The sequence below is a fragment of the Dermacentor variabilis genome, chromosome 6, assembly GCF_050947875.1.
Source record: "Dermacentor variabilis isolate Ectoservices chromosome 6, ASM5094787v1, whole genome shotgun sequence".
Classification (NCBI taxonomy): Eukaryota; Metazoa; Arthropoda; class Arachnida; order Ixodida; family Ixodidae; genus Dermacentor; species Dermacentor variabilis.
In genome coordinates, this window is record NC_134573.1 from 148,421,175 (window position 1) to 148,433,996 (window position 12,822).

At 47.7% G+C, this 12,822-nt stretch overlaps 1 protein-coding gene across 1 annotated transcript in view; it reads right to left on the minus strand.

Moving 5' to 3' along the window:
• LOC142585441 (solute carrier organic anion transporter family member 74D-like) overlaps positions 1-5,074 on the minus strand; it is a 59,266-nt gene extending 54,192 nt beyond the window's left edge. The window contains exon 1 of the mRNA XM_075696212.1: positions 4,379-5,074. The gene's annotated coding sequence lies outside the window, so the exon portion shown is untranslated. The remainder of the gene's footprint in view (positions 1-4,378) is intronic.
• Between the last annotated feature and the right edge of the window lie 7,748 nt (positions 5,075-12,822).

Below are 12,822 nucleotides of genomic sequence, written 5' to 3' on the forward strand. Positions count from 1 at the left end.
AGCTGACCGGCCTATCAGACAGATACATGCGTCAAACAGTGGTGCAGCCGCAACTACTATTACTTTTAAAATTTTCTTAACGCTATTGTTCACTTGTGACCTATAGGGTGGCGAAGGGGGCAGGAATGTGGGGCGTTTAAGTAAGAAGTGGTGAGGAAGTAAAGCTGGTCACGGTAGAATCCCGGCAATCGAAATCATTTGAGGCTTTGGTAAATTTGTAATATATGGCGGCTAGGTGTCGCAAGCCGGCGCTGAAAAAGAAGTTAGGAACGGGGCGCGCTTTCTTTAGGAACAGCGCCATCTTGTCCAGCTCGCTGTGCTGTGGTTCATTATAAGTGGTGACAAACTAGTGGATTTGCGGTATACACCAGACTTACCCCACACATCCACCAGTTTGATGGTTTTTTTTTTTATTGTGACTGCAGTAATTGTGAAGAGCCTTACATCAGATGACAGGACTGAGTCGATACTGATGGGGCGTTATTAATCTACATTTCCCCCCACAAAGAAGCTCGCCAATTTAATGCCGGTGCAGATAACTTTTTCTTCTTTTAAGTCAACCAGTGTGTGCATATACGGTGCGCATTATGCAGTACAGAAGATGTCGAAGTGGTTCCCGCGATAACATCGCGCGAAACTGCCATATGCTATCACTACCTTTGTTTTAAAGATGATCAGAGCCAGCTCTCGCCAGCAGAGCGCTTGATAGAAAATGGGGAGAAGCCAGCCTAACAATTAAAGAAAATCGCAGAGAGCCCCCGGAAGGAAATCCTTAAACGCCACTTAAAACAGTGTGGCTGGTTCGACGACAAGTACGGCGATGAACAACAACGACAAGGACAGTGATGATAACAACGATGAGATGACAACACTAACAACGACAGCTTCGACGGTGGCACAGTGGTTTAACTGAGTTCGAATGCTAGGCGGAAATAATCAGCTTTGATACGGCGTCATTATGTGGCACAGTCGCAGGTCTTCGTTGGTATTGCTCGCACCTAACTCCCGACGCGGACTGATTACGGATTACAGCCTAATCAAAGGGGTGGACGGATCAATCCTGACACCACGCCAGAGCAGAACACGGGTATTCACGAGTGCTTTAATGTGACGGACATAGCAAGGTTGATAACATGAGACTGGTGTTGAATCAGACGTCTTGCTCGTCGAACAGCCGGCGTTATGCCGTTGTGGTACCGGTATACTACAGAAAGCGGTGCGTAATAATCACCAAAGTAGAGACACAAGTAGGTGATGCATCTTAAGTAGACAGAACCAGAAGATGATAAGGTCGCGCGGGGTACGTGGGACAAAATCAATAGATCAAAGTTGTGAGGGGGTGGTAGGCAGCATCAGTAGATCATAAGGCCGTAGTAGTTCACCGATGACCACATGAGTGAGAGAGAGTTCGTGTGGCTGCTAATTGATAATCACCGAATGATAGGAGTCAACGCTATCGCACCAGTCTTTCAGGCGTATCAGGAGGGCCGGTGGGTGCTTGTTTCTAGAGACTTCTTTCATCTATAAACAAAGTAATGATAACCATCCTGGTCAGGCTTACTACAGACGCCACGAAAATTGGCAGAGGTAACCGTAACAGTTATCGCTGCACACAAAGGTCTGTCGACGAATCTCGCCACAGCAAACACACTTTTAAGAGAGCTTGCACGAGCCTGCCCGGCCACGAAGGCCTTGACGCTGAACAAGCGTTGGCCGGCGCCCAATTTGCCCTTGAGCGACGCCGCATACTTCGGTGTGCTCTTTGACATATATGTTTTCAATAATAACTTCTCAACTTTCGAACAGGTTGCAGCAGATGCGAATACGGTTCAGAGTCTATATAAACTCCCGATCAACAAGCTCAGCCAACGCTTGCGTACGCTTGTGACCTTTAATTGTAGACATTGGCAAACTGTTGCATATCTCCCCCATTATTTCGCTCATGCCTTCTATGCAAGCGGGGTGAAATTCTTGTCACGCGAGAGTATATTTTAAGATTAGGCCATCTGATTCGATAATGCCATTTGCAATTCGATCTATGCCATTAAAGAGCGGACAAATTGTTGCTCAATGAATTAATCAAACGTTATTCCTTTTGAAAGGCCGTCTTCGTTCTCTCTAGAATTCTCGCAGTCCTGTCGCCTACAACAAAACGCCATTTTCTGGACAACGGGCCATATTGAGAGGCCCCTGCGCAATGTCCGCAGTCGTCGCCAGTACTATGGGTTCTTCCCAACTTTTTACAAAACAAAGCAGCCCTTAGCGCCCGACCTTGTGGTGACCGCGGATTGCTGTCGCGTCCTTCCGGTCGCCACTTCCTGTGTAGACCTCGGCCATTCCTGGAGTGCCAACTCAGGTGCATCGGTTTCGCGTGTTTCATTGGCTACAGACATCCGGACCGCACAAAAGCGAAAGATATGGCTTAATAATTGAACGCTCGTCCAAGCCCTTCGGAAAGTTATTCCTGGTTTTCCGCTTTATCTATCGCCGGTGAAACCCGCTTGTTTTAGTGCGCGGTACGTTCAAGGCCGGTTTCGTCAGTTATCGCAGCTGGACAGCTATATAGCTTCGGTGCGGGAGACTTCGTCGTATCTAAATCGAGGGTGTGGCCACGTATGAAATGAGCGACTGCCCTTGGGAGAGTACATAACGTCGAGATATATACACTCCACATGCGGAGATGGAAGTGTTTGCGTGGATATATCGTCAAAGGTGTGGTGGCGGTTGCCACGCTATAACTGTTATCTTCCCTGGCGCCAAGTGTTAGACGACCATTCTGGTGGCTTTTCACTTGTGCGCCCTGCAGTATGACATTAATGCGAATATCCTAAATACAGCTTGAAAGAAGGTAAGGCGTGAAGATACGGTCGCAAGAGAAGAGGACCATGACAACACAAACGCCGGCGTTTGTGTCGTCTGGTTCTCTTCTCTTGTGTCCGTGTCTGTACGTCTTACTTTCTTTCAACGTGAACCCCTACGAACTAGCTCAACTTTCTGTGTTTTTATCTTAAATTGGCTAGACCAGCGATGCACACGTTATCCCCAGTCTGCGCTGTGGGCCAGAAAGGCAACTGGTGGGGTCGGTTGGAAATAAAAGCTGTTGTCTGCCCTGAATATAGCCAGGAATATATATATATATATATATATATATATATATATATATATATATATATATATATATATATATATATATATATATATATATATATGTATTTTTTTTTTCTTTCAGACTTCGCATTCTTTTACGTCGCACTAGTATCGCTCTGGTAAGCTTGCAATCTGAGGGCGCCGATTTTTGTTGCACTATGCTGGAAGAAGACTAAGAGGACCCGAGGGTTCAATTTTTTTGTGTCACAACCATATGAAGCACAACATTGGAAATCACAGCAAGTATAGGGGAAATTAACTGTCATGTTTAATCGAAACGTAGAAGTAATAAGAAAAAGGGAAATGAAAATTAATGAAACGATATATATATATATATATATATATATATATATATATATATATATATATAAGATTGACACTAGGACGCGTTAGAGAGCTACACTGAGCGCGATGGCGGCGGTTTTCCTTTGCGACAATGAAACTGAGACTCTAAGGACCGTTATTTGGCCCATCTTTAAATACGAAATTTAATGTGATGCGCAGGATTACTACAGTATTACTTAACTCTACTTAAAGCAAGGGTAAACACTGACGAAAAATATTCTAACAATAAGGGCGACTCTTCATTATTGTCACTCACAGTGGTACCCGAACGTCAGGCACACCTTCTTCCTAGTCAGAACACTGCTCCTTATATTTAAAATAAGCACCAGTAAGATACTATATTCGCTGTACCGGGAGAGCACAACGTGCGGGTTCGTTACCCGGTTACGGCGGTGGCCTTGCAACTCGAGCAAAAGGTGCAAAGCGCTTGCACGAGAATATTTCAGAGCGAGGTCTTTGAATCACAAAGTGGTCAAAGTTTATTCGGAGGCCTCCATTGAAAACAGTATACGTATTATCCAACTGTCCGGCTTACGGAGTTAGGCAAGTGTTATGTGGGGGACACGATGGAGAAGTTAGAAGAAGCAATTGCTAAACTGTACCTGCCGCCTGTGAAGCAAAACTTGTGTTTCTTTTGCACAGACTTGACATCGGGCACGAAAATGCAACGTTCTAACTGACGCAGCCAATGCTATATACAACTTGAGCATGTTCATGAGCAATCTATGATGCTACGAATAATTGCAGTGATTAGAAGTAAAATAATTAACCTACTAAAGGGCATATCAAAGGGGAAAAAGGGAAAAGATATCGAGGGCGCTAAGCCAATAATGTATTTAATTAATGCAGGGCTAAAACGAAAGGTGGGAGGTTTGGCGTCGCTTACCTGCTTGAGCGCCGGTCGTCGATGCAAGACGAGTAAATTTTCTCCTCGAGTTCCGGCGGAAACTCTTTCTTTCTTCCCTTTTCTCTTCCTCTCTCGCAAACCTTGGCACAGATGCGAGGCAGCAGCAGTATCTTCGCTATATGGTCGAACGACGCAGCGTGAAGTCACTGTTATAACGGCACGCGCTACTCGTGCGAGGCGCCGTTTTCGAAATCCCGCACGAACACAACTCCGCGCGCGTCGAGGAGATCTAACGCAACACCGCGAATCGCTTCCCTTCGTACAACTTTCTCAGCGACCCGACGACCGCGTTTCTTTCAGCGCTTGGGCGAAGAGCAGTCCCGGTACATCACCTCCAGCCGGCTCGTGTGTATATTATACAACGCCCAGGCACGGCGGCGGGAGTGGGTACAGTATCGGGCGTTCCTCTGTGCTCCTAAACGGGGCCACGCGTCTGTGTCCCACACTCACGCACGGGTGTTGTCGCCGCCGCCGCCGTCGTCTTGGGCTCCTCGCATCCGAGTGAGATCTTCCGATGAGGACGTTGCTGGGACGACTCTCCAGTTCCTCGCGGTGCGTCGGGGGAGCTTTTGGAGCGTTAGCTGCGAACCGTCGTGGCCCTCCGACCGCGGAGCAGGCCAGCAGACATCTAGCCTCTGCCGACGTTCCTGGTCGACTCTTCGTTGCCAAAGCGGCGCTGGCGAGAAGAAAAGATATAATGACGAAACGAAAAAACGCAACGCCCGACGTAAGGAAAGTGTGATGCGGGAGGTGGAGGGAGGAGAGAGAAGCCGGAGGAGGTAGAGAGAAAAGAAGGGCTGCAAGCGCCGCTTGGCTTTGACTGTCTCGATTTCGAGGATGTGGGAGAGGGGGGAAATCGCATATGAAGTGCACACGCGCGTGGCGCGGAGGCTGCGTGGAAGCTCGTATGGAAGGTAAACTGAGAAGTGAGGGAGCTCGCTGCTTCCCAAGGCAAGAGGAGTGGACGGCCGCGCTGTGTGACGTGTGTTACAGACAGAACGACAAAGAGCCGAAAGTCTGTAAAGCGGCGATGTAGAATGGAGGAAGTGTATCGCGAAGGAGCATCGGATGTGCCTCCATCTCCCTCCTTGCTCGTCGGCGAAGCATCTTCTGTCTTTCCTCTACAACACGAGGGCGTTGTCGCATTTGGTTTCTCTTTTGTTTGAAGTTGCCGGGGAGCGGCGGTCAGTCAGCGGCCCGTTCTGGAAGTCAGCTCGACGCTGTTTTTCCGGTTTCGCGCTCCGCTCGGCGGTACGATACCGCGCTGGCCGCAAAAGTCCCGTCGGGCTGCGTGTACCGTCGGCTGTCTCTGCGTCGTCGTTTATTTGCAGTGCATGTTTCGTCGCGCACTGTCGCACCGGCAGTGCTGTTCGGTACGGAGGGAGGAAAGATTTCGCTTGTTGACGTATTGGGGCGAGTTTGTCTTTCGCGAAAAGGAAAGCGGGAACTGCCTCGGTCTTCCGTTACACGTCTCTCTGCGATGTCTCTAGCATTGCGCAGGAGTTTTCTTTCTTTTTGTTGTTATCGATTCAGCGCTTGACGCGAAAAGGAAGTTGTTGCTCCGTATATAGTGTGAGGACACGAGCGTAGCTCTATCTCGTGCATTCGCTTGCTTAGTATGCCAGTGAGCCATGCCCGATCTTAAGTGCAATTTTATCAGTCTTTCGAGTCCCAGGTGAACTTTCTTTTATTGCTCTCCTTAACTCGGCCTTGCTAATGCGCAACAACGTCGATTGTGAGACGCGCAGATCCAGTTGCGGCGTCTTCCTCTTACGGTAAACACACGTTTGTCTCGTTGAAAACGTATAATCGAAGATGTCAAGGTGATCCGGGACTCCTTGTTTCAATAAACAAGGACATGTTCAGCTGTAACATAGCGATAAAGGATTGCGCTTGTCTACTAACGATATTGCTTCTGGTTGGTTACGTTAGGGATGCGTTCATATGGAGGGAGCGCATTTCGCCTTGCTTTTCTTGCTTTCTTTTTTCATTCTTACGCCATATCAGCAGCAAAGTAACTAAAGGTTGGCTACATCGCTCCACCAATTTTTCCAGTTACCCTTCGTTACCCAAGCGCCCATCAGCCACTAAACATTCGGCCTGTATCCATCTGTACCGCGTTTTCCTTCATAGCATATAAAGGGTGTCTCAGCTAACTTTAGCCAGAGTTTAAAGATATGCAAATGCCATGTAACTTTACAGATCAAAGGTAACGCTGTTTGCTGTCGCTTGGAGATACTCAAACTACTTTTCTTTCATTCCGCCTAATGAGATAATTAGCCCTAATTAATTAATCAGGTTTTCAAGTAATATATATAGTTAGATTAAAGGTGTCAATGAGAAAATTGTAGAGCGACATGAAAAACTCCTGGTACACCTTTCTGTTCCTCAATACGTGCTACTTAAAGGTGTTTTTCCGAGCCTGAAAGAAGCCCGCGAATGCACGCAAAGTACGCCTCTAACGGTAACGTCTCTAAAACGATGTGGATGCACGTATTTCTGCTGCAGTCGTATATCGTTACCTACGTACTGCGATTGCGTAATGGAGATGGACGCGTTCGCGGAAGCAACGTGTTTTTATTTGAAATGCACTGGCAGGAAGAACGTCACGCAGAACACGTGCCAGGTAAGCGCCGTACGCTCGTTTCTACGCGGAACGTGTCCGCTTCGGGCGTGTTCTCAAAGGGCAACTCCAGCGATTTTTTCACCATTACGTTTGTGCTTGAGTGCATGAAACGACGTTTCTTAAAGATGGTAACTGGAACGCCAATGCATTGCTCCGCAAAGTTCGGGAATTAATATCTCGAAACTGGTGTCATCCTCAGAATTCGTTCCAAGTGGATCTGCCTTGCAAACTCCACGGCTAGAATTTGTAAATTGCAATATGGGCCATAAGGTAACTAGTTGAAAACTCAATTAGTAAGTATTTGTAAATTACTCGATTATGCATTTCCATTTTTTTTGCGCAATTAATTTCCGCCTCGTTGAATAGACCAGCTCATGAGCTAGAATTGTGCTATCTTCCACAGGAGCCACCTTTAAAAAAAGTTTGAAAGTGTTCGCCGAAACACCCGGTATATGTCTGTGTGCTTCTAAAGATAGAATTTTTAGAAAACAATAGCCAGGCAAGGTAAGCTATACGTATTACGTTTATTAAATTTAGTTCTGCTGCTTTACGTGCCGAAATCGCGATTTGATTATGAGGCACGCCGTAGTGTGTGACTCTGGATTAATGTTGACCACGTGGGGTTCTTTAACGGACACCCAATGCACGGTACACGGGTGTTCTTGCATTTCGTCCCCCATCGAAATGCGGCCGCCGCCGCCGGGATTCGATCCTCCGCCTTCGGGCTTAGTAGCGCGACGCCATAGCCACCACGGCATGTTGATATTACGGTTATAGCTACTACATATAACAGTAACCAATTTTTGAGGAGAGCCCGTTTTTGAAATCTAAAGTTGAAGCCAGGCTTCGTTCCCCGTGAACTCAAACACAGCTTGAAGCAACGTTCAAAATATTCAGGGAAAAAAAAAAAAAAAAAAAGAACGCCGCTCTAAAGCAAAGGCGAAATGGTAAAAAAATTATAATTCTGGTGGAATTTGGTGGCCGTGTTCCAATTGCACAAAAGACGTGTATTTGCATTCAGAATATTCCCAGGGGACCATATGCACCCAGATTATTGCAGCAAGTGGCACTTGTGTGAGGGTAGGGTCAAACACAGCTGTATTTTTTTTGTCCTTGGAATAGTGAACTGTTGACATTGTGGATGGCGTTATTCTTTATCATGCGCCATCGCGCTGGCCATGCGCTACAAGCAGCGCATTACGACTGACTAGTCTGGAGACCTCTGTCACGCATCGAGGAGACCTTGATTTTGGCTCGGCTACCGGAAACAGATAACGCTTTCGACTAATCCAAGCTATCACAACTTAACTGGGAACCGGTAGGTTTCTCCATGAAGAGCCAACTTCTGTTTTTTCTGATAACGAAGAAACAAGGAAAGGAAGGGGGAAAAAAAAAGAACATAGGCTGGCGTGTTGTTGAAAGCATCTGGTAACTTACGACCCTTTCTGGCGAAGTTTATCTATTTTTTTTTTACGTGCTCAGACATGCCCAGATTCATTGGCAGCAAACCAATTTCAATCGCAGAAACGATGCTGCCAGGCTGACACGCGCTTTCACACAGAACGCAAAAGAACTCGAACAGAGGAAAACACGCCCCTCCCCTCTTCTCGCTAGCCCCCTCTCCCTTGCTGCTGCATTCCGTGACCGACACCGGATGAGGCATTCTCGGGAGCTTCTTTCTTTGGTTCCTTTTTTTTTTTCGCTGACTCGCCACGGCATTGTATGACTCGCGTTCTCATATTCCTCTGATCACAGTAGCCGAAACGCGAGAGGCTGACGTGACAGGCCTTCGTGTACATGCCGATTCTTGCGCCCAGATACAGGGCAACCGGGGAGGAGGTGGAGTGAGCGAGGAGAGGAGAGGGGCGTGTTTTTCCTTTCCCTAAGGTATGCAGCAAAACTATCAAAATTCAATACCAACAACCTCAAGAAGACTGCTTAGATTACCAACAGCGTACGCTTCTTCATGCACAATGCGGAACTTAAGAATGCCACAGATTTTGCGGAGTAATGCTCACGAGTCACATTGGTAGCCGCTAGGACTAGTTCTGCAATCTTACGTGGTTAGACAGCAAGAGAGAAAACAGGACACGAAGAGACAGAGACGTTTGTTCTTTTGACATGTGTGCTATTACACTGGGGAACGATGAAAACGTCGTTCTCAAGGGACTCTCAGTTCTGACAGCCTTATCAATGCATCGTGTACATGTTGAAGCGCCATTAAGCGCTTGTTTTTTTCGACACGTGAAGCTTGGTTGCTACAGTGCGAACATGCCAACGCATTTCATTAGCTTTAAAAACATCGCCTGTGACCCGCCGTGGTTGCTCAGTGGCTATGGTGTTGGGCTGCTGAGCACGAGGTCGCGGGATCGAATCCCAGCCACGGCGGCCGCATTTCGATGGGGGCGAAATGCGAGAACACCCATGTACTTAGATTTAGGTGCACGTTAAAGAACCCCAGGTGGTCGAAATTTCCGGAGTCCTCCACTACGGCGTGCCTCATAATCAGAAAGTGGTTTTGGCGCGTAAAACCCCATAATTTAATTTAAAAGCATCGCCTTTGTCACGTTACTCTTGCTGTGTTAGACTAATTATGCCATAAACCATCATTGAAAAACTAATAAATATGACACTGATTGCAGGAGACTTTCGACAAAGCTAAGTGACTTTACGTAGAGGCGTGAGGGGGGGGGGGCAGATATTCTTAAGAAAAATCTTGGGTCCATGGACGTCAGAAAAATTGCAACGCTGCCTGCCTGAGCCGAGGCTCATTTTGCGGAGAAATCAGGAACATTAGGAAGCTGCTAACTCTGATTTGGGCGCCTTTTATCTCATCGTATTCGTCGATAATAACTCTTTTCTTTTATGGAATCGCTGACATACTCGTTCCTGTGTTTTCTAGTATCTTAGTGTTTTCGTTGCTCTTGGGTCAGCTCGAGAATGTTAGACAATGCTTTACTTGAAATGTGGCACACATGAAGTTCATATTTGGGTTAAATTGAAGCACACAGAAGACGCGTGCGCAGAAAAGGAAGTAGACAGGACAGCGTTTGAGGTGATCTAGCTTACACATGAGGGAATATTATTACAGTGATTCCGCCTTCCCTAGTACATTCGTGTTCTTTGAACTACCCGAAACGTTCATCTTGTACTTTAGAAAGTACGACAGCGCATTTTTTTGTCATAATAGTGACCTCTATAATTTTCATCGTTTTGAGCCGAATAAGAATGGGCTGGGGTGCGTTTGGCAGGCATTCTCAAATCATGAACAGCAGGTTGCCACTATCCCTGAAGTGAAAAGTGTATAACAGCTGTGTCTTACCAGTACTCACGTATGGGGCAGAAACCTGGAGGCTTACGAAAAGGGTTCTGCTGAAATTGAGGACGACGCAACGAGCTATGGAAAGAAGAATGATGGGTGTAACGTTAAGGGATAAGAAAAGAGCAGATTGGGTGAGGGAACAAACGCGGGTAAATGACATCTTAGTTGAAATCAAGAAAAAGAAATGGGGGGGGGGGGGGTGGCATGGGCCGGACATGTAATGAGGAGGGAAGATAACCGATGGTCATTAAGGGTTACGGACTGGATTCCAAGGGAAGGAAAGCGTAGCAGGGGGCGGCAGAAAGTTAGGTGGGCGGATGACATTAAGACGTTTGCAGGGACAACATGGCCACAATTAGTACATGACCGGGGTAGTTGGAGAAGTATGGGAGAGGCCTTTGCCCTGCAGTGGGCGTAACCAGGCTGATAATGATGATGATGATATCATGCTAGAGAACAGGAGTAGCTGGCGTCATAGATAGGCAGCAACATCTCCTTAACTACTACTACTACTACTACTACTACTACTACTACTACTACTACTACTACTACTACTACTACTACTACTAATAATAATAATAATAATAATAATAATAATAATAAACATGCATTCATTTCCTCTAGCTTTGCGTGTTCCATTTGAGAGCGCAACTTTTATCCTCGCGTGGTTTAAATTATGGCTTTCGTGGAACGCACAATATACCACAGACGAATGGTAAATTCGACGGTTGTCGTCTTTATACGCCAAGCGATGTTTCCATTCGCTCCCTATTCTTTGATAACAACGGAGGTCTCGGAAGTCCTCTTTGTCGGCGCCCACCCCTCTCGCTCGGTCGCGGAAAGCCTGGCGCCGTCCATGTCCGCGCCCAGGGGCCTTCAGCACCGCAGAGATTCTGCCGCAAGGGTGCGACGCTTCAGCCAAGGCCTCTCGTGCAGCGCCTCCTCACCCGTGCCATTCACTGAAACGGGGGAGGGCGAGCGAGGGGGGAGGCGAGGGGGGCGGGGGGGGAACACACGTGGCGCAATGCGAGCGGCCGCGGGGCACGCGAACGCCGCACGCGAACGCAAGGCTCAAACTGTCGAGAGCTTTTGAATCCGTCGTCTCCTCGCATGAGTGGTGAACCAGTCGAGCGACGGCGAGACGCCCAGAGGGGCTGACATCTGCTGTGCACGACTTACCTTGGCATTGAAATGTGTCGTCTGGGCGAAAGGGGCGTTCGAACGCTTTCCGGCAGACTGCCCGACTGAGTTGGGTGTTTTCCCCCTGTTTGTCACCGCGGAACGAGTTTAAAAGGTCCTTCCCTGGCACGAAGCGTTTATGTAGACACGCCACTTGCCGGTTTTTTTGTGGCGTCGAACGAGCGCGGCGGGCATGCATGTGTAGCCACGAGCAAACGTTGCTGTGCGCTTACATGGGAAGACAGATGTATCGTTGAAATTATTTGCGCGCGCGTCTCTTGTTCGGTGCCAAGTATGCAAGTGTCTGTTGAGCGACCCGCTAGGCATCCCGCCAATCGCCTTTGTGTCCATCTCATAACGAGAAAGGTGCGCTATACCGGAGAACGAGAAATACGCCTTATAGCGGATGCAAATGAGCGCATGCAAATAGTGACGTTTCATTTTCTTTATTGAAAAAAACGTGTCATTTCTCTGTTCTCGTGCAGTTGCCGTGGTCGCGCAGTGGCTGTGGCATTCTCCTGCTGGGCGCGAGTTTGCGGGTGTAAGTCCCGACCGCGGCGGCCGCATTACGGCGGGATAGAAAAAAAAAACCGCTTCCGTGCTTAGATTTATGCGCCCGTTAAAGGATACCGACTGATCGAAATTAATCAGGATCCCTCCATTACGGTGTCTCTCACACGCCCAGTGTTCCCTTGGGACGTTGAACCCAATGAATCGACCAATCAATCTCTTCTCGTGCACTCGTCTTGGCGTGCTGTTGTCTTCATTAAGTCGCACGAACTATATCCTATGGTAACAAAATGGCCCACATGTTTTTTTGCTGTCTAGTATGTAGGCGATTCACTGGGGTTGAAAAGAAAGGTGTGTGGTCATTCCGGCGCCGCCGCCGCCGCTGCTACTGCTGACGACGACGACGATGATGTAGCTATTATATACGGAAGTTACCATCTGTGATTCGAAGTATAGATATGTTCACAAAAAGCGATGCAAGGTTTCTTCAAGTTTATGAAGATGCGCGCTGTGGTTCCAAGGCATGCCTTTTTGACTGTCGTTTTTCTTCCAGGGCACTTCATGAATCCATCTCTTTCGACGTGACTCGTTTAATCGAACGTTTCGCAAGCATCGCAAAGCAGCAGTCGTTTCTGTTCTTGCGTCAACCGGAGTTCTCTTTGTGTGCGTGTGAAGAACTGCTGACTTCGTCCCCGTCACGAGCAGACGATTTACGCACGAGCAAATTGGCTTAATAGCTTAACAAAGCGTGTTCTATACAGGCGCGGAGTTGCGCGCGCTGCCTGA